Here is a 22454-nt window from a genome sequence, read left to right on the forward strand (position 1 = left end):
AGCTAAGATGTATGTGAGCATTATTGTTCAATAAATGAATTTGTGATATTTTTCTCATACCTGCGCACTCCATTCTTCTTCTATTTACATGTACATTGGATCCAGTGGTTCTGGTCCCAAAAAAGGAGGAAGCAGCAGGATACATCTTAAAGAACTCAGTATTGTATGGACACAGACTGTTATTTATTGATACTGAATTTGAGGTGGATGTGGATGCGCAGCTATTTCTTTGTATCATTTCATATATATATACACACACACACACACACACACACACACACACACACACAAACACACACACTCAAATATATGTGTGTGTATGTAAAAAAAAAATATTTTTTATTTTTTGCTTCTGCATAGCAAGACTGCTGATTCTAACTATATGAAGCTACTACAAAACTGTTGCAACTAGGCAGATCTATGTAGGGGATCAGTACTAAATGCCGCCGGACGGAATCCCGGCGGTCGAAATCCCGACGCCGGAATCCCGACCACACAATCCCGACAGGGGTGGCGAGCGGAACGCAGCCCCTTGCGGGCTCGCTTCGCTTGCCACGCTGCGGGCACGGTGCCTCGCTACGCTCAGCACACTATTATATTCTCCCTCTATGGATGTCGTGGACACCCATGGAGGGAGAATATGTCGGGATTGTGGCGGTCGGGATTCCGGCGTCGGTAATTCGACCGCCGGGATTCCGGCTGGCGGCATCTTGACCGCATCCCCTATGTAGGGGTCCAGCCACACACTACATAGATCTGCTCAGTCACTCACAATGCTGATTATTTCTCTGACAATTAATTTGCAAGTATCATACCCAGGATTAGAACCCACAACCTATTACATTGGAAGCAGACACCTTACTGATGGAGATATCTGCTCTTGCATAGGAAGTAGGAGAATTCTAACTATATGAAGTTACTTGTAATTGTCAGAGAAATAACTTCATATAGTTAGAATTCTCATGATTCCTTTATAGGAGCAAATAGCTTCATCAGTAAGGTGTTTGCTTCCAGTGTATCTATAATAAAGATGGTGTGATTTGTAAGGTGTAGTGACTAGTGTGGAAGTCGGCTACGGAAGAGATACCGGCTGCTGTCAATTAACTTAATTGATTAATGTCACTGAACACATGGAACAGGAGGAGAGGTGCCCCCCTTCAAAGCAGGAGCCCGGCGTCAGCTGACTCCGTTGCCTCCCAAAGTTCTGCCTCTGCTCCCCCTCAAACACTGAGTCTGCAGCAGCAGTCTCCTCACACACTTCTACACACTCACACTTATGACATACTTGCCTACTTTTGAAAACTAGTTTCAGGGACAATCTAGTTTCAGGGAGATTCCAGGCGGCAGCAGAATACTCCGCACAAACCGCAGCGCGCCGTTGAAGGGGCGGGGTGTCATGCTTCGCTCAAAGTGCGTTTTGAGGACTACCTATAGGCGTATTTATTGCCACTCAGGGGTGTGTCCTGCAATGGCAGGTGAAAATGAGTACTAAAAGCAGCAAGAAAAAAAAAAAAAAAAGGGTAATTCTATAGGTACACTAGAGTAATAATACAGGTGCACTAAATTATGATACCGTGTACATTTCTGACAAGAAATGAACAGTATATTACACACAGCATATAATACATTATATTATACACAGCCCCCCTCTTCATATTGTACCCAGTACCATATTACATTACATTATACACAGCCCCACTCCCCCATATTACAGCCAGTAGACCCAGTACCACATAACATAACATTATACATAGCCCCAGTCAGTGCCTTAAGTAAACATTTTTTTTAGCACTGTGTGCAAGAAACAGCATCGGTGCCCTCCTATAAAAAACTCGGTAAGGGTGTGCTGTAGGCGTGTGCGCGACAAAAATTTAGGGGCGTGGCTTCATGGGGAAGTGGTGTGGCCACAGAGCTCCCTTTTGCGGATTATGGCAGGCAGAACTCCATTTTACACATTACAGCAGGCAAAGTCCCCTTTTTTACACATTACGGCAGCAGAGTCCCCCTTTTTTACACATTAGGCAGGCAGAGTTCCCTTTTTTACACATTACAGCAGCAGAGTCCCCCTTTTTACACATTACAGCAACAGAGTCCTCCTTTTTTACACATTACAGCATTAGAGACCCACCCCTTTTTTTTTTACACATTAGGCAGGCAGAGTCCCCCCCTTTTTTTACACACATTACAGCAGCAGTCTCTCCCTTTTTACACATTACAGCAACAGAGCCCCCCTTTATTTACACATTAGGCAGGCAGAGTCCCCATTTTATTTTTACACATTATGCAGGCAGAGTCCCCCTTTTTACACATTAAGCAGGCAGAGTCCCCCTTTTTACATATTAAGCAGGCAGAGTCCCCTTTTATACACATTAAGCAGGCAGAGTCCCCTTTTATACACATTAAGCTGGCAGAGTCCCCTTTTTACACATTAGGCAGCAGAGTCCTCTTTTTTACACATTACAGCAGCATAGTCCCCCTTTTTTACACAGTGCGGCAGGCAGTCCCCCTTTTTTTTTTTTACACATTATGGTAGGCAGTCCACTTTATTTACACATTATGGCAGGCGGGAGGGAGGAGAAAGAGAGAGACTCACCTTTGACAAGCCGGCATGCCTCTCCTCTTCCCGCCCTACGCTGCACTCTTTGCAGCACAGGGTATTGTGGGTGGGCTGGGGGCGGGCTGGGAGAGATGTCATCTCTCCCAGCACATAGGAAGGGAGCGGAGGGGGAGCTGCAGCGCTGCCTGGCTACCTAGGTGAGAGTAGTGGTGCAGTGCGACGGAGCGGCCAGGTGGGTGTTGACGGTGGTCCTGCGCCTCCAGTGGCATACACCTCGTTACGGCCCTGGCCCCAGTTCCCCATATTACAGCCAGTACACAAGTACCATATTACATTACATTATACATAGCCCCAGTCCCCCATATTACAGCCAGTACACCCGGACCCATATTACATTAAATTATATACAGCCTACACAGTTCCCACAATATTACACCGAGTAGTAGATTACATTTCACACAGCCCTCCTTCCCCATATCACAGTTAGTACACAGCACCATATTACATTATGTTATACACAGCACAATCTCCCCCCCCCCCCCAATATTACACCCGGTAGCACATTACATATCACACAGTCCCCCTCACCCTTATTACAGAGAGTACCATATAACATTATATCATGCACAGCACACACACCCCGACCACATTATACACATCCCCCCTATCTTATAAAACCCCCAGCACATACAGCACCCACATGGCTATTGCTGCTCCTTCCTGTGAAGAGCAGGAGCCGGGGCCGGGACAGTGTGGTGGAGGGAGGCAGCGCAGCACTAGGCAGGCACATGAGGAGGAACAGGAAGAGGTAAGATGGGCTGTTTGTTACACGCAGCCCTGTGAGTGTGGTGGGCTGGGCCAGCAGCAGTGAAGCAGCGCACTGGCTGTCAGTAGACCAGCTGCTCTGCTGTTTATTCTCCTGCCTCCGCTCAGGCTGCTCGGCTCAGTATGCACAACAAGAGTCAGGACGGCCACCACAGCTCTTACGTGCAGGCCCCGCCCCCCGCATTTCCGGACTCGCACGTGCGCAGTCCGGATTTACAGGCATCTAATTTAAAAACCGGGAGGGCAGGCAAGGTTTGCGGGGCTGAATGCGGGAGGGTAGGCAAGTCTAACTTATGCACTCACAGCAGCGGCCTGACACTCACCCACATACACTCTCACTCACACCGGAGGCAGCAGCTCACAGCGGCAGCGATCACCGGCGGCAGCAGCGATCCTCTTGCTGCATGCACTGCTGCTCTGCCCGCTCAGCCTGGCTCCGGCCCCGACTTCTGCCTCCTCCGCTCACTTCCACCTCCTCCAGTCACTTCCGCCTCCTCCGCTCACTCCCTGCATGTCATTAGCGTCAGCGCCTCCTAGTACCAGCGAAAGCGTCACGCCGGGCATATTCTATGGGACTCAAATAAATGCGCTGATTGGATGTTCCTGTGTCTCCTTTAGTTTTCCGTTTGACACCTCATCTTTGTGAGCCAGAAAAAGTCCATTTGAAGTGACATCCATAGTGTTTACATAGATGACCCAGGTTCAGTGTGAAAGGGACCAATGCAGGAATAACCCGGGTTGAAAGTGCAGTGTGAAAGGGTCGGACCCGGGTTTGCGATGTGAAAGAGGTATTAGGGACAGCGTGTGCAGCTGGGATCTGGAGCTGGCATACAAGTCTCCCCCAGGGAACTGACAGTTTCCAGCAGACACTGAGCAGGGCGGAGCAGAAGGCGCAGCTTACCTGTGAGTGTACTGCCGGAGAGTGGGTGACGCAGGACTCTCTCCCACCTGGGGGTGGCACTGAAGGCAGCTTCAAACACAGATTTACAGCCGGTTGGCAGTAGTAGGTGGCCCCATCTGGAAAGACGGACAGCTGGTGGGCAGCGCTGCAGCTTTCCCCAGATATTGCAGAGGCTGAGTGTGAGGCGGGCTTCACTTGGTGATTGACAGACATGGGCGGTGAGCAGTGAGCACTCAGTCAGTAAAGACCTAACACCTCCAATAGCTAGCACTATCACATTATAACAGGCTTATAGCCCTGTATTTCTACAGTACATAAAAGACACTTTCTCCTTCAGTGAAAAGCACGTGACAGGATGACAGTCTGCACACCGCACATTACGCTTATTTAACAGTTGAAGTTATGCAGAAAAGCTAAGACCGAGCAGTGTAAAAGGACATATATCCAGCTCCCAATATTACGAAATATTTCACTCCTAGAGGCGCATACAGGATGAGTTTTTAAATGATTTTGCCATCTTCGACCGATCGTGACGACAAATCGTTTAAAAACTCTAGTGTCAACACATGACAGCAATGGCGATGCAAGCATCCGCTGGTCGCTAGCGACAGCCTCATCTTTTGTACATGCAGGAAGATTTGGGGTTGTCGCTAGCGATACCATGTTGCCCCACACCATATTCACCCCTCACGCATGTTGGTCATCGTTACTGGCATTGGCAAGTGTGTATGCACTTGCCAGTGCCAGCCCCATCGCCGCATTATGATGTCGCATTACGGGGGTCATTCCGAGTTGTTCGCTCGTTGCCGATTTTCGCAACGGAGCGATTAAGGCAAAAATGCGCATGCGCATGGTACGCAGTACGCATGCGCCAAGTATTTTTGCTCAAAACTTAGTAGATTTACTCACGTCCGAACAAAGAATTTACATCGTTGAAGTGATCGGAGTGTGATTGACAGGAAGTGGGTGTTTTTGGGCGGAAACTGAACGTTTTCTGGGAGTGTGCGGAAAAACGCAGGCGTGCCAGGATAAAACGCGGGAGTGTCTGGAGAAACGGGGGAGTTGCTGGCCGAACGCAGGACGTGTTTGTGACGTCAAACCAGCAACAAAACGGGCTGAGCTGATCGCAGTGTAGGAGTAAGTCTGGAGCTACTCAGAAACTGCTAAGAATTTTCTATTCGCAATTCTGCTAATCTTTCGTTCGCAATTCTGCTAAGCTAAAATACACTCCCAGAGGGCGGCGGCCTAGCGTGTGCAATGCTGCTAAAATCTGCTAGCGAGCGAACAACTTGGAATGACCCCCTACATGCACATCGTCCCATGTGTACCCACCTTTAGAACCAGCTCAGGAGCAGACTCAGAGAATCCTTGTTGTGCACAGCTAATTTATTGCAGCTGTGAGTGTAATCTTCAGGGTACTACCACTATACCGCCGCATAGAAAGAGTTAAGTTAAAACCAGCACAGGAGGCAGTGTGAAACAGTGGCCCTCATTCCGAGTTGATCGCAGCAGTTCATCGCATCGCAAACCAGGGACGTGCAGTCAGGGGAGGCAGGGGAGGCAGTGCCTCCCCTGTCATTAATGATTAAGATAATACAAAGAAGATGCATATGACACATATTCTGTGTCATATGTATCTTCTTAATATTATTCTTAGGATTGCTCCCCTCTGTATGTGTTTGGGAGGCACCGATCGTGGTGCCTCCCGTTGTCACTGGGGAAAGTATGGGGAGCGGGGGGCGGGCACGGGCGGGGACTAGCCTTGGGCAGTAAAAGCCCATTGAAAATATATGGGAAAGCGGCACCATTAGAGGTGCCGCTTTCCTACAGGGACGTGCTTTCAACCTATGAAAGCACGTCCCTGTCAGTGAGGCCACAGTGATTGGCCAGCGGATCCGTCACTGGATCCGCTGTCAATCACTGTGTGGGCGACGCTGGCAGAGGAGGTGCGGGCGGCTGAATGCGGCGATGGTGCGGGCGGCGGGATGCGGCGGTGGTGCGGGTGGCGGCGGTGCGGGTTGCGGCGGCGGTGCGGCGGCAGAAATGTACCTTTATCCAGCAGAGTTTGGCAGCGGAGCGGTTCCAGTTTCAAAAATGGCGCCTCAGCGTCATTTTTGAAATTCAAGATGGCCGCTGCGAGCCAATCACGGCTCGCCGCGTCATCGCCCCGCCCCCTCGGCTGACTTATATAAGTCAGCGCGAGGCAGAGGAGAGTCAGTCCGACGGCGGAGGAGGAGCTGTGAAGAGCTCCTGAAGAAAGAAGACGCCGCAAGTCCTGGCTGGGCGGCGGCTATGCAAAAGAGCTTAGCAGCCGCCGCCCACCAGGTGAAGAAGACGCTGGAAGCCCTGGGGAGGTGGCGCCCCCCCAGGTGAAGACGCCGGAAGCCCTGGGAAGGCGGTGGCCACGCAAAAGAGCTTAAAGGCCGCCGCCCCCAGGTGAAGGTCCGGTTTAATAAAGCTTATTTTCAAGACGTGTGGTGTTTTTATTTTAATATTTTCTTTACAGGTGGACTACAGGTGCCAGCGGGCCCTTTATGTCCGGGCATGCTGGCACTTGTGGTTCTCCAAGTGCCAGCATGCTGGGGCAGGCTTGCTGGGACCTGTAGGCCACCTGTTAAGAACAATATTAACACAATGAACCCCGCACCCACCGCCACCAGGGGTGCGGGGCATAGCACTGGGCTATCAGCCCAGTGCTGGTTATTGCTCGGGAGGGGGGACCCCATTTTTATTTTTTGGGGTTCCCACTTTCCGAGGAATTCCAACCCTGGGCTGACTGGCTGGGGGGGCAGATTAATGTTATGGCAGGGGGACCCCACACTGAGTGTCTCCCCTGCTATGGCATTACTCCCCCTGGCTGGTTCTGCCTAGTGCTGGTTTTACTGATGTGTCGGGGGACCACACTTTTTTTTTTTTTTTTTTTTCGGGGGGGGGGGGGGGGGGGGGTTGGAGGGCTTGTTAGCTGCTAGTGCCTCCCCAACCAGTGACCTCACCGCATGTCACTGTCGCAAACGGCTAAAATTCGCAAACTGCGCATGCGCAAAAGCAGAAATACGCGTGCGCAAAGGGAGCGATACGACGCTTGTGCAAAATTACTACCTGAAAATCAGCTCGTACTACATCACGAAAAGAGGGAGTGACGGAGGTATGGCAGAGGCTCGGCTTCGCTATCTAACGAAATGGGCGTGAAAGTGGGTGGCTAGTGTGGGAGTATGCAACCAGCAGTAGGCGTGTTTTGTGCAGAAATGCGTAGCCGATGGTAAAAAGTACGCAAGAAATGTTCGCTATCTTGACGCAGCCGAGGAGTAAGTCTGCAGCTACTCAGCACTTGCGAAGTACTGTTACAAGTGTGTCTGCCCTAATTAGCAATTAATTGGCAAATGAATTCACCTGTTGACCAATTACTTGCCAAACACTGCAGTTACAAATGACTCCAAACAGCATTTTTATATGCCCACATAACAATTGTAAATTTACCAGGTATAAATCTGACACACTCACAAATAATGCACTGTATTTTATTTATTTTTTAAATACTTTGATGTTAACTGCATGTTTTAATTATTTGATGAATACTTTGCAATTTAATCAAGTGTGAATAAACCAACTTATAAATTACATCAGCTAAATGTTCTCGACATAAACATCTTCCTTTGTACATACCAAATAACATGAGCTACATAATGCAGCCTACACTTAATGTTACTTAAGACCAATTTTTTATTTGTTTGTGTGAATATGTGTCCATATCTAATACTATGCCATGTTGCCCCTAGTAACCCAAGTTCAAATCTAATGTTTGTATTTTTGATATGCCCAGTTAAGTGTTGTGCAAGGCATACATTTTTAAAATGATAATATTCACTGTTTGTATGAATATTCTGATTGTTCCGTTGTTCCACAAATGTCAATATGCCATGTTAAAGTTTGCAGGGCACAGTTTTCCAGAGTGCATAACCTTTAAAAAAAACACACAATTTTTTTTATTTTTTTTTATTTTACTTAAATAAATAAAGAAAAGCAGCAACACAACATGGCTACAAATGAGCATCACATACAAAGATGGACATAGCAACAAGCAGATGCCAGTGCCAAATTTGACATAGCAGAATCCAGTACTATGGTAACCCCATCTTCTGACAAAATATGATGTTTAATATTTACTACGTATATGTTGTGTACCCCCAGCCAGACGATACTTTTAGGGGAACTGAGGTCGATTCTGGAACCAAGACACCAACCCAAACATACACAGCACGCTAGGAAGAGGATGATGGCTCAGGTGTACACGAAAATAACACGAAAATTACTCACAGGCTACAAATCTTTAAATAAAAAAAAATACCCTTTCACCTTGAGGGAGTTGTACATTCTGGTCACACAAGCAAAAAAAAAAAAAAAACATCGAGGCAACATGTCAAACATGGGTGCTGGGCATCTGGAGTGACATCACTTTCTCTTCTTTTCCCCCGCCTGATGTTGTTCTTCATGGTTCGGTCTGCGAAGTGACCTTCGAGGGCCCTGCCCAGTGGGATGTTCTTCCTGGGCAGAGGGAGGGGAGGGAGCAGATGTGGCTGGCTCTCTGCCACTTTGGGCAAGGCAGCCAGCGATGTCCTGGAGCCCTTGCAGAATGGAATTGGCAATTTGTTGGAAGGAGGAGGCGAGTTGCTCTTGGCCCTGCCTGATCTCTGCCAGACCTTGGCAGAGTTGAGCTACACCTTGCTCCACACTGGCTCTGTGCTCAGTGAGCCGGACAGGTATCTGGCTTACCTCCCGGATCATCCTGTCCTGAAAAGCATTCAGGCTCTCACCATACCTGGCAATTTGAGACAGGATGTCCGGGATAGCAGAGGGTTGGGTGGGGGGGCCAGTTGGAATCTGTATGGATGGAATCTGTGGGCCCACAGTGGCAGAGACACTAGGTCCCCCCACCTCAGCCTCAGCCACATAACCCTCCTGTGACTCTACCTGTTCACCCACCTGTGCTGTATTATGTTAAAAGTAAATAGAAGAATGATTGGAAAAAGGGAAGAAAAAAACAACATTAGACTTTTTGAACCACTAAATTTCTTTTTTCGGAATATGTCTGTAAACTTACCTGGCAAGTCATGTGGATTCAGTATTTCAGGCAGGTCCGTGTCCATATGAGACACCCCAACCCCCTCCTCGTAGCTCACACAGTCCATCGCCAGCTCCTCAAGATCTGTGTATTCCACAGTGGCAGCTGACCTCCCCCTTTTGCCTTTGAGGCATTCCACTCCGCAGACCTCTTGCCCTTCAGGCGGGATTTGAAGTCGGCCCAACTACATATGTGATGAGAATTAGGGGCAAGGGACATAAAAGTTAAGAATACCTGTTTTTCTTGATAGTACACATGTTAGGTATTTGGTTGCTATAGGCAACATCACATCTAGCTAAGTTTGTATTAATAATCTGGACAGAAAATGGTGTGTCAATATACACTTACCGTCTTCTAACTTCCTGTGATGTGCGGACAATTGAGCCGACTTCATTAACAGAATCAGTGATGTCCCTCCAGATTCTATCTTTGGATGCAGCACCCATGTTTTTGCTGCCTCTATGAATTTTTTCCATGGCCTGTGTGACCAAAACACGTAACTCCCTCTTAGTGAAGGCGGGCTGTCTTCGTTTTTTTGATGTAGCCTGTGAGCTATCGTCCTGACCCTCCTCACCATCTTCCTCTTCACTAGCTGCTTGTGTACTTTGGGTTTGAGATGGTAGTCCTGAATCTCCCTCAGTTTCCCCAGCATCTATGTCTGGCAGGGGATTCACTCCTAACTCCTGTGTATCAGAAGATGGAGTTTGCACATTACTGGGTCCTGCAATTTCAACATCCGCACTGGCAGCTTCCAGCATCTGCCTCCGCAGCGCTAGGCGCCTATGTGTCAAAGCGGACATCTGCTGCTGCACCATCTCCATCTCTGCTGCCATCTGCTCACGAGTAGCCATGTTGCTGGTGGAATGTGTGTCTGCACAGGTGTCTAGCGATTTATAGCTGCGTGTGATTTCCAGTGCGGTAATTCGCACAGGTGTCAATTATGCTAATACTTCCACTAATTGTTGTCCTGGCTATTTAAAAGCCTTGACTGAAGCCTGTGTGAGTGGGTGTATGATGCGAATTCATGAATCAAGACACAAGCAAGGTGGTCGTGGTGCCTAGCACATTTCAGAGTGAGGATTTATTGCAGTTTATAGCATAAAAATGAGCGTTTGTTATCTTGCTAATTTCTTACTGTTGTGTTGCGGATGGCGCATTTAACACATCTGTTTTTTGTATTATTATTTTTAAATAATATTACCAAACCAAGTATGTATGGGTGTGCAATGGTCCTTTGTAGTGGTTTAAATTGTTTTTTTGTTGTTTGGTGTTTAATGTTTATTTAATTATATTTGTTTACATGTAGTATCTAATAGTTATGTTACATGTAATTTGCAGTGTTCCCGTTCTAGTGGTGAGAGTGGTTTTGTAAATTCTTATTTCCCATTTCTCTCTCTTGTAGGTGTCTCGGCCCTCATTCCGAGTTGATCGGTCGCAAGGCGAATTTAGCAGAGTTACACACGCTAAGCCGCCGCCTACTGGGAGTGAATCTTAGCTTCTTAAAATTGCGACCGATGTATTCGCAATATTGCGATTACTAACTACTTAGCAGTTTCAGAGTAGCTTCAGACTTACTCTGCCTGTGCGATCAGTTCAGTGCTTGTCGTTCCTGTTTGACGTCACAAACACACCCAGCGTTCGCCCAGGCACTCCCACCGTTTCTCCGGCCACTCCTGCGTTTTTTCCGGAAACGGTAGCGTTTTCAGCCACACGCCCCTGAAACGCCGTGTTTCCGCCCAGTAACACCCATTTCCTGTCAATCACATTACGATCGCCGGAGCGATGAAAAAGCCGTGAGTAAAATTACTTTCTACATAGCAAAGTTACTTGGCGCAGTCGCAGTGCGAACATTGCGCATGCGTACTAAGCGGATTTTCATTGCGATGCGATGAAAAATACCGAGCGAACAACTCGGAATGAGGGCCCTCTATTGATAATTTGCTGCTTTCATTTTTTGGATAGCCAAAGTAGGACAGTTTTTTTTACTTCAAACCAAACAAGTGTTTCTTTATATTCTGAGCAGGTAAGTTGCCTGTCCCTGGGTGACATGGTGTGGGTTTGTTGAGAGTGTGTATGTTAGTTCTTATTGCCCATTTCTCTCTCTTGTAGGTGTCTCTATTGTTATTTTGTTGCTTTAAATTTTTGGATAGCCAAAGTAGGCCAGTTTTTTTTTTACTTCAAACCAAACAAGTGTTTATTTATATTCTGAGCAGGTAAGTTGCCTGTCCCTGGGTGACATGGTGTGGGTTTGTTGAGAGTGTGTATGTTAGTTCTTATTGGCCATTTCTCTCTCTTGTAGATGTCTCTATTGATAATTTGCTGCTTTAATTTTTTAGATAGCCAAAGTAGGCCAGTTTTTTTTTTTTTACTTCAAACCAAACAAGTGTTCCTTTATATTCTGAGCAGGTAAGTGGCCTATTTTGTGTTTTTTTTTCCCTTTGTGTTAAAAACAAAACATACTTAGTAGTTATTTAATATCTTGTTGCAGTAATTATATGGGTATGTTTTTTTAGAAAAAAATGGTTGTTATTTCTGATGGTAACCTATGTTGTAGGTACTTAGCTAACTGTGGATTAATGTTTTTTTTTGTTTTTTGGGGGGGTCCGTATTTTCATCATGAAGATATGGAGTACTCTCCTGCAGTAAGTGACCACCCATACTTTTTCCATTTTTTACATTTATGTCAGTGTGTTGTGTTAATTGATTGTGTGTTTTAATGATTCTTACCTTCATTTGAAGTTGGTGATGTCCATTCATGTGGCAGCGGAAGCCCTCCCACCCCAACCCACGGAACCACTCCCACCCCAACCGGCGCAAGTCCTCCAACCCCAACCGGCTCCTCATCTTCCAAGGCAACGGAGGTGTGCAAGGCCACCAATTTTCCGTACCCGTGTCCTCCTTTTTGGGATGCCTGATGATGTTGTGTTGCGCAGATACAGACTGCCACCTCATCTAATCCTAGACACTCTCTCCATAATAGAGAGTGATCTAGAACAATCCATTAGGTATCCTACAGCAATACCAGCATTGACACAATTCCTTGCTGTGTTACATTCTTTGGCCACCAGTTCGCACCAGCATGTCGTAGGAGATCTGGTTGGCATGTCGCAGGGCCAGTTCAGTAAGGTCCTGCGGCGTGTCAGCCAAGCTTTCCTAAACCAAGTTAAGCAATTTATCTCAATGCCTTTGGATGTTGATGCCCTGGCTGTGGTGAAGCGGAAATTTCAGGAAGGGGGTAGGCGCTTCCTACATGTTATTGGGGTTGTGGATGGGACACATGTTGCTATTGTTGTGCCAAGACATAATGAAGAAATCTTTAGAAACAGGAAACTGTTTCATTCTCTGAATATAATGGTTGTTTGTGGCCCATCCCTCCAGATCCTGTCCCTGAATGCTAAGTTCCCTGGGAACTCCCATGATGCCCATGTCATTAGACAATCAGGGATATGGCAAAGATTAAGAATGATGGAAGGCCAAGACATGTGGCTATTGGGTGAGTTTTGTAATTTTCATTTTTATTTTATCCTTTTTGCACCCCCTGGCTCATGACTCCTTACAGTAAACCCAGGCCAGGACCACAGTCGGCATTTAACTCCGTGCTTACTGCCACTAGACAGCTGGTGGAGCGCACGATTGGTGTTCTTAAAGGACGTTTTCGTGTACTCCACCGCACTGGTGGCGACATCATGTATTCGCCGGAGATGGTAAGTAAAATTGTGGTCCTGTGCGCTATCCTACATAACGTCACTGTAAGGAGTCGCGTAGAGCTTCCCCACACGGAGGAATTGCCGGATGAGGAGCCAGTGGTTGGCCGGACATTCCATGGGGGGAGTGTGTCCCGCCGGGGGAATGCTGTAAGGGCTCGAATTGTTCGGGATTATTTCAGGTATTGTGTTTTATTTTAATTTAGTTTTGTCTACCAACACTGTTTTTTTTTTGTTTGTTTTTTTGGGACTGATGGCATTTAGGTAGCTTGGTAAAGTTGAGTGTGTTGCTTGTGTTTTGTGAGTATTTATTATTGTTTCAGTACATAATTAATTTGTAATGTTCTCCTTATCATGTTTGTTGTGTAAGATTGTTGTAGACAATTGTTTTGTTTTTTTAAATATTTTTATAAAAATCTTAATTTGGGTTAATTGTGTTATTAACCCACATTTCTTTCTTTTTTTTCTTTAATGTTTGGCTTGTGCATCTGTTTAAAATAAAAATGACACAACATCTGATCCTAAAACTCCAAAACTTTGTGACTTTGTGTAGCTGATTGATCATGTAAAATGTGGTGAGTACACAGATTGTAACACTTATTTTTTTTTTGTTTATTCTTTTTGTTCTCTCTCTCTCTCTCTCTCTCTATATATATATGTATATATTTTTTTAAATATATATATATATAGATATATATATATTTATATATAGAGAGACTTATATGTTTATGTATACCGGAAAAATATTACTGGTATATGTGTGTGTATGTATCTATATAACTATCTAGAGACATATATATAAACATTGTCATGTTTGTTTGTATTTTGCCTTTTATCCTACAAACCTACAATGATAGTAATTTAGAAGCATGACTTTGGAAAACAAATTTTATCCAATAAGTGTGTGTGTGTGTGTGTGTGTGTGTGTGTGTGTGTGTATGTGAGTGTGTGTGTGTGTTTCCGCGGGTGCGAATCTCCGCTGATGCTAACTGTACACACTGTCCTGCACATGAATGTACACATATCAATAAAGTTTAATACAGATGACACCATACAATTACAGCCAATCAAATGCCACCACACACTATAAATATATGCCTATGTATGGAAAACGCCATTGGCACCATGCGCACAGCTACCTTTTCGCGCCGGGAGCTGCGCGTGCTAATAGCTGTCATGGACCGCCGCGCAGGGCCCTTCATACCCAATAGGGTTAAGCGTGAGGCCTACGCGGAGGTCCGCTGCAAACTGCGGACACACACCCGGACACGGCGCAGCATCATACAGCTCGAAAGGCGGTGGAGTGACCTCCGCCGTCGCACGCCGGAGTTGTTGGCGGAGCTGCGCCAACAAATTAGCATCCGCCGTAGACGCAGTAAATTAAAAACATTACATAAAATATGATTATTACACTGAGATTAATTGCAAATATTTTTTAGTTAAAAATGCACATTTTCACTAAGCAGTGCTATAGTTAGAGAATTAGCAGACTGTGTGATTACACTATTGTAGCACAAACCTTACACAACATTCTACATTGTGTGTGGTTATGGCTTGCAGTACTGAGTGTGTAGCAAAGTGCTTGTGAAAAAGTTAATGTTGTTGTACTGAGTTGGTACACAGGCTGTCGGATGAACACAGTAACTTGCTCTGTGTATTTAACATGGTACATAACAATGTAATTTTGAACTGCTGATGTTTTTTTTTTAAAAGCCACAACCTAATTATTACATATGTCATTCTAGGGCAAGCACAACGGCGAGCATCGGCCGCAAGGCGGCGAATGGGAAGGGCAGGCCAATCCCCTTCTCCGCCCCCCTCCCCTCTGTGGCCCAAACACCCTCTCTGCCCCCCTCCCCCTCTCTTTCCCAATCCCACTCTCCGCCCCACTCCCCCTCTCTTTCCCAATCCCCTTCTCCGCCCCCCTCCCCTTCTGTGACCCAAACACCCTCTCCGCCCCACTCCCCCTCTTTTTCCCAATCCACCTCTCCGCCCCCCTCCCCCTCTCTTTCCCAATCCCCCTCTGCGCCCCACTCCCCCTCTCTTTCCCAATCCCCCTCTGGGCCCCCCTCCAACTCTCTTTCCCAAAACCCCTCTCAGCCACCCTCACCCTTTCTTTCCAAATCCCCCTTTCTGCCCCCTCTCTTTCCCAATCCCCCTCTCAGCCACCCTTCCCCTCTCTTTCCCAATCCCCCTCTCAGCCACCCTCACCCTCTCTTTCACAATCCACCTCTCGGCCCCCCTCCCCCTCTGTGGCCCAACCCACCTATCCACCACCCTTCCCCTCTCTTTCGCAAGCCACCTCTCTGCCCCCCTCCCCCTTGTGGCCCAACCCATCTCTCCGTCCCCCTCCCCCTCTCTTTCCCAATCCCCCTCTGAGCCCCACCCCCCCTCTCTTTCCCAATCCCCCTCTCTGCCCCCCTCCCCCTCTCTTTCCCAATCCCCCTCTGCGCCCCCCCCACTCTCTTTCCCAATCCCCCTCTCAGCCACCCTCACCCTCTTTCCCAATCCCCCTCTCTGCCCCCCTCACCCTCTCTTTCCCAATCCCCCTCTCAGCCACCCTCCCCCTCTCTTTCCCAATCCCCCTCTCAGCCACCCTCACCCTCTCTTTCAAAATCCACCTCTCAGCCCCCCTCCCCCTCTGTGGCCCAACCCACCTCTCCACCACCCTCCCCCTCTCTTTCCCAAGCCACCTCTCTGCCCCACTCCCCCTCTGTGGCCCAACCCGCCTCTCCGCCACCCTCCCCCTCTCAATCTGACCCACCCTCTGTAACCTCCTCCCCCTTCCATCCCCTTTTCCCAATCCGCCCTCCTTCCCCCATCCAGCCGCCATCCCCCATCCAGCAGACATCCCCCATCCAGCAGACATCCCCGCATTCAGAATTGGCAGCAGAGGCCCCGGAGCCACTTCAGGGAGGTGGTCAAGTGGCAGAGGAGATCGTAAGTTCACACACATTGACATTTCATTTTGAGACTTATTTAACTTCACATTCTAATAAATGCAGTGTTGTACTGGGGCCAATCTTTTGGCAAGGTAAAATTTTTGCCTTCTTCATCATGGTATGGATGTTGCATTTACATTTGTGTGAGGAACATTAGATGTACAGTGTCTACGTCTGCAATGTTGAGGATGCCCACTCTAGGTCGACACTCATTATGTCGACAGGGTTGCCTGGACAACAGGGTTTGTATGTACAACATTATCTGCAAAACAGTTAGACCTGAGTGGAGTTTAGTTTGTTGTTTGACTTTTACACTTGTGCCTGGGTATTCCAATATTTGTACATTGAAGTCGCAGGCTTCACTTTGTTAGGCAGGCTAAGGACACAGTGATTTGTGTTGTGAAAGTTATACTCCTACAATTTAGGATTTTTACATTTTAAAAGCTGTTTGACCTTATGTAGTAAGGCAGGCTTATGTAGTAAGGCAGTCCTTCTGAAGATGTTGATATGCAGAGTGATGATTTAGGGCCAACCCCAAAAAAGATAAGTCTGCTTCACTCCAGATGTGAATGAATCCCAGCATGGTGTTACATTTACTAAGATGGTAGTTCTATTTAAGATGGAATGTTGCCCATAGCAACCAAGCAGATTCTACTTGTCATTTTTTTCTCCCCTTCTACAAGATAATATGTTTAATGTTATTGGTTGCTATGGGCAACGTCCCATCTTAAATAGAACTCACATATTAGTAAATGTACCCCATGGTCTGGTACACTTTCTTATAAAAATAATTTAAAAATAAAAAACATTGCTGAGCAGGCTTGTGTGTTTTTCTGCTAATGTTTTCTCATTAAAACATCCATGATGTAGTCACTTTGCCATTAAAGCAGGCCTGTCCAAACTTCGGCAATCCAGCTGTTGAGAAAGTACACATCCCAGCATGCCCTGAAACAGCTTTAGCATTCTCTGACAGCAGAACTGTGTCAAGGCATGCTGGTATATGTAGTTTCACAACAGCTGGAGGGCCACAGTTTGGACATGCCTGCATTAAAGTGTGCTTTGTTCGGGATCGGTATGAAATACCTCCAATCAAAATCCCGATGTTCAAAACCCCGACACCAATTGACCGATGGTCAAAATCCCGACAAGGTCAAAATCCAGACATGGACAAAATACCGACATTTAAAATACCGTCAAGGTCAAAATACCGACATGTAAAATGCCGACAGGTCAAAATACCGACATGCGGTTTTTGTTGGGTTTTTGTGTGTATGTCGACATAAGTCAACATGGACACCATATAAAGTGTACCGCTGCGCTCGCCATGCTTCGGGCACGGTGCCTCACTGCGCGCGGCACACTATTATATTCCCCCTCCAGGTCCACTGGGATGGTAAAGTATTAACAAGTCGGTTTCAATGAAAAAAATCATGAAAAACTCATGTCGGTATTTTGAGCTGTCGGCATTTTACATGTTGATATTTTGACCTTGTTGGTATTTTGACCATCGGTCAATTGGTGTCGGGGTTTTGAACGTCAGGATTTTGATTGGAGGTAAACTGACTGCATCCCCTTTGTTCCTTGCTTGTATAATAGGTAATGTGAGTAAGTTAGTAATGTTTTCTTTGCCTCTTCATTTCAGATGTTGCAGTTGGAGATCCCACCAGTTTGCCTGCTATTGTTTCCAGGCTTAAAGGGAACCTGAGGGCCGTGCTTGAGGACCTTGAAACCTTAGAAAAAAATTTCTAAGATGAAAAATGTTAATATTTTTGACATTCGTTTTAAAAAAATAAATAAAAAAATAAATAAAATAAAAACAATTGTTTTTGAAGTTAAGCGGGTGTTGTGTTTATTAATGCTATTTAGGAAAAGCAGATTTGCGTGCAGAAATTGGTGACCTAAAACAGTTCACACATCTTATTTAAGAATAGTTATTTAAAATTACACAAACAAAAACAAAAAAAATAGACAGTTAGGAGCTTATTGTTTATAAAAACATGTAAACACATTTATTCACACACTACACCTCTACACCAAAAAAAAACCCATTAGACCAGGCACATTTACCACATCTATATTTTTTATTTATTAATTTAAATGTTGATGGACAATTATGCCTACAAAGTGTTATTCAGGTATTCTTTGAAGACTTAATTGGTCATGACCATTATCATTCATTACACTAATTGGAATCGTAATTGAGGAAGGCTTGTGGAGTTTGAACTGAAAGGTGTAATTTAACTTTAAAAAAAAACCCATTGCTGTGCGTTTTTTAGCAAAAGCGTGTGCAATTTTAAGAAGAATGTATAAATCTACGAGAAGTTAGTATTTTTACGATGAGGTTTGTGGTAATGCGATGGGTTCGCATTAGTGCGATGTCATTTGGCATACATCTACTTTGTGTAATACTGCGTACGAAATAGCAAAAATACGTTGGGGGCGGATATTCGCTATTGTGCAACGTATTCGCAATATTGCGTATATGTTGTGCGAACGAAAAAAATAGCGAGCAACTCGGAATCACCCCCAGTGTTCAGTTCTACAGAGACCTGTAGTAGTTCACATGGAGCTACAGAGTAATAATACTATCTAAATGCGAGCTGAAAGCAGCAACATATTTCTGTACAAAGGAAGGAGAGCTTTATTCTTTGGATTACAGCCAATTTATCTCTGCAAAACTTATATATATTTAACATAAGGCGCTGTTCTTGCAAAACTGGGGCAACTAAATAATGAACTGAGTACGCCAATCGAAACTGTTTAATTAACTGAAACAATCATATGGGCCCCCAGAACTGAATTGATTTGTATCTTAATCATACCTCCCAACTGTCACGATTTTCGCGGGACAGTCACATTTTCTGAGAGTTAGGAGGCTCCTTTCAGTCACTGCTCTGCTTACACTGCCTCCTCTGCTTAGCAGAGCAGTGGTGAAGACGCTGTGAGCATGCGTACAGCTTCTATTCACTGGAGACAGAGGGGGCATGCCAGCAGCTCACAGTGCGCTGGGCATGCCCCCTCAGTGACGAAAACAGGAGGTGTTGCTCGAGATTGCAGCAGTCCCACAAAGCCACACCCCCTTTTTCATAGCCCATGTCCCCTTTCTGCACCTATATCCCAAATCAACTATCATAGATGTTAGGAGGTATGCCTTAATGTATATTAATATGAAACACAGTGTTTAAGTCATATTAGTAGATTCACCTCTAATTTGTTTTAGAACGGTATCCGGACTCTAGGTCGACACCAATAAGGTTGACATCACTTAAGTCGACACCAATTGGTTGACACACCTTAGATCGACACCTGAAATAGGTCGACACTGACAAAAAGGTCGACGTGAGGTTTTTTACCTTTTTTTCATTTGCTGAACTTTTTCATACTTTCCGATCCACGTGGACTACAATTGGGAACGGTAACCTTGCCCGAAGCATGGCGAGTGAAGCGAGCCATGCGAGGGGACACGGTGCACTAATTGGGGTTCCTTGTCACATTTCGGAGAAAACAACACCAAAAAATAAAAAACTCATGTCGACCTATTTCCATGTTGACTTTGTTCATGTCGACATTTTGTCCATGTCGACCTATTTCAGGTGTCGACCTAATGTGTGTTGGCCAATTGGTGTCACCTAAAGTCCCAGACCCTTTACAACCATAGGTGTTTGGCTTTGCCTTGGAATATATATACCTGTATATACACTGCTCAAAAAAATAAAGGGAACACTTAAACAACACAATGTAACTCCAAGTCAATCACACAATCACACTTCTGTGAAATCAAACTGTCCACTTAGGAAGCAACACTGATTGACAATCAATTTCACATGCTGTTGTGCAAATGGAATAGGCAATTAGCAAGACACCCCCAAATAAAGGAGTTGTTCTGCAGGTGGTGACCACAGACCGCTTCTCAACTCCTATGCTTTCTGGCTGATGTTTTGGTCACTTTTGAAAGCTGGCGGTGCTTTCACTCTAGTGGTAGCATGAGACGGAGTCTACAACCCACACAAGTGGCTCAGGTAGTGCAGCTCATCCAGGATGGCACATCAATGCGAGCTGTGGCAAGAAGGTTTGCTGTGTCTGTCAGCGTAGTGTCCAGAGCATGGAGGCGCTACTAGGAGACAGGCCAGTACATCAGGAGACGTGGAGGAGGCCGTAGGAGGGCAACAGCATAGCAGCAGGACCTCTTCCTCCGCCTTTATGCAAGGAGGAACAGGAGGAGCACTGCCAGAGCCCTGAAAAATGACCTCCCGCAAGCCACAAATGTGCATGTGTCTACTCAAACAATCAGAATCAGACTCCATGAGGGTGGTATGAGGGCTTGATGTCCACAGGTGGGGTTTGTGCTTACAGCCCAACACCGTGCAGGACGTTTGGCATTTGCCAGAGAACACCAAGATTGGCAAATTCGCCACTGGAGCCCTGTGCTCTTCACAGATGAAAGCAGGTTCTCACTGAGCACATGTGACAGACGTGACAGAGTCTGGAGACGCCAAGGAGAACGTTCTGCTGCCTGCAACATCCTCCAGCATGACCGGTTTGGCAGTGGGTCAGTAATGGTGTGGGGTGGCATTTCTTTGGGGGGCCGCACAGCCCTCCATGTGCTCGCCAGAGGTAGCCTGACTGCCATTAGGTACCGAGATGAGATCCTCAGACCCCTTGTGAGACCATATGCTGGTGCGGTTGGCCCTGGGTTCCTCCTAATGCAAGACAATGCTAGACCTCATGTGGCTGGAGTGTGTCAGCAGTTCCTGCAAGACGAAGGCATTGATGCTATAGACTGGCCCGCCCATTCCCCAGACCTGAATCCAATTGAGCACATCTGGGACATCATGTCTCGCTCCATCCACCAACGCCATGTTGCACCACAGACTGTCCAGGAGTTGGCGGATGCTTTAGTCCAGGTCTGGGAGGAGATCCCTCAGGAGACCATCCGCCACCTCATCAGGAGCATGTTCAGGCGTTGTAGGGAGGTCATACAGGCACGTGGAGGCCACACACACTACTGAGCCTCATTTTGACTTGTTTTAAAGACATTACATCAAAGTTGGATCAGCCTGTAGTGTGTTTTTCCACTTTAATTTTAAGTGTGACTCCAAATCCAGACCTCCATGGGTTAATAAATTTGATTTCCATTGATAATTTTTTTGTGATTTTGTTGTCAGCACATTCAACTATGTAAAGAACAAAGTATTCAATAAGAATATTTCATTCATTCAGATCTAGGATGTGTTATTTTAGTGTTCCCTTTATTTTTTTGAGCAGTGTATATATATATATATATATATATATATATATATATATATATATATATATATCTATCTATCCATCCAGTATATACCGGCACTCACATACGTAGCATCAGCTTCCTCCGGTGCATGTCCACATCAAAGATAAGAATCCAGCAATAACAGCACTCGGAGATTGTTTTAGAATATAAAGGTGTATTTAAAAGAATTAACGTTTCGGAGCGGCAAGCCCCGTCCTCAGAATAAACACCACAGTGGTGTTTATTCTGAGGACGGGGCTTGCCGCTCCGAAACGTCAATTCTTTTAAATACACCTTTATATTCTAAAACAATCTCCGAGTGCTGTTATTGCTGGATTCTTTTATATATATATATATATATATATATATATATACTCCACAGACGTGCGGTAAGGTGAATGGCTGAGTACCAGAGCCAAATTTAAACACAATATATAAGCCCAAGGATGCATGTGGGCATTATATGCACAGGTGGAGCTGGAAATTTGTTGAGTTTTGATCAGAGATATGCAGAAAAATAGGCAGGGGAGACACTGCCTCACCTATCATAGACTTTTTACTCCAGAGTTTTAACTAAAAATGACTAGAATAATACAAGGAGATATTTGTAACATATTCTTTGTATTTTTCATATACCTTCACTCTGGTGTATACTTTAGTATGACAGGAAAGGCTCTGCCTCACCCCAGTGCACGTCACTGATACTTACCTTATTGAACATGTTTGCTTATCTAATTGATTGCACACGCGCACGCAGGGGGGGTTTCCGAGTACCTAGAAACCCCCCCAAGCCGCCGATCTATCGCGCATCAGTTTACAGACCTGACTGCCGCTAGAGCTTCACGTGCAGTGTGACAGGCTCGGCTGCAGCAGCTGCCTCACATACGAACACTGAGAGGCTGGCTGCTGCAGCTTCTCTCAGGCTGAAAGCCTGAGGCGCATAGCGCGTGTTCACTCCTCCCCGCCAGCGGGAAGCCCACGGGATGACTGACTCAATAGACGTCAGAGGCTGAGCAGCGAGGACCAGGTAATTCATTGTGGGTGTGTGACTATGCCGGTGGCGGGCGGGCACCAGTGTTTAATAATAGATTATGCGGTCACCGGTAGTATGCGGGAACTGAGTGAGCAGGCGCCAGT

Source organism: Pseudophryne corroboree, chromosome 9 (genome assembly GCF_028390025.1).
Source record: "Pseudophryne corroboree isolate aPseCor3 chromosome 9, aPseCor3.hap2, whole genome shotgun sequence".
Lineage (NCBI taxonomy): Eukaryota > Metazoa > Chordata > Amphibia > Anura > Myobatrachidae > Pseudophryne > Pseudophryne corroboree.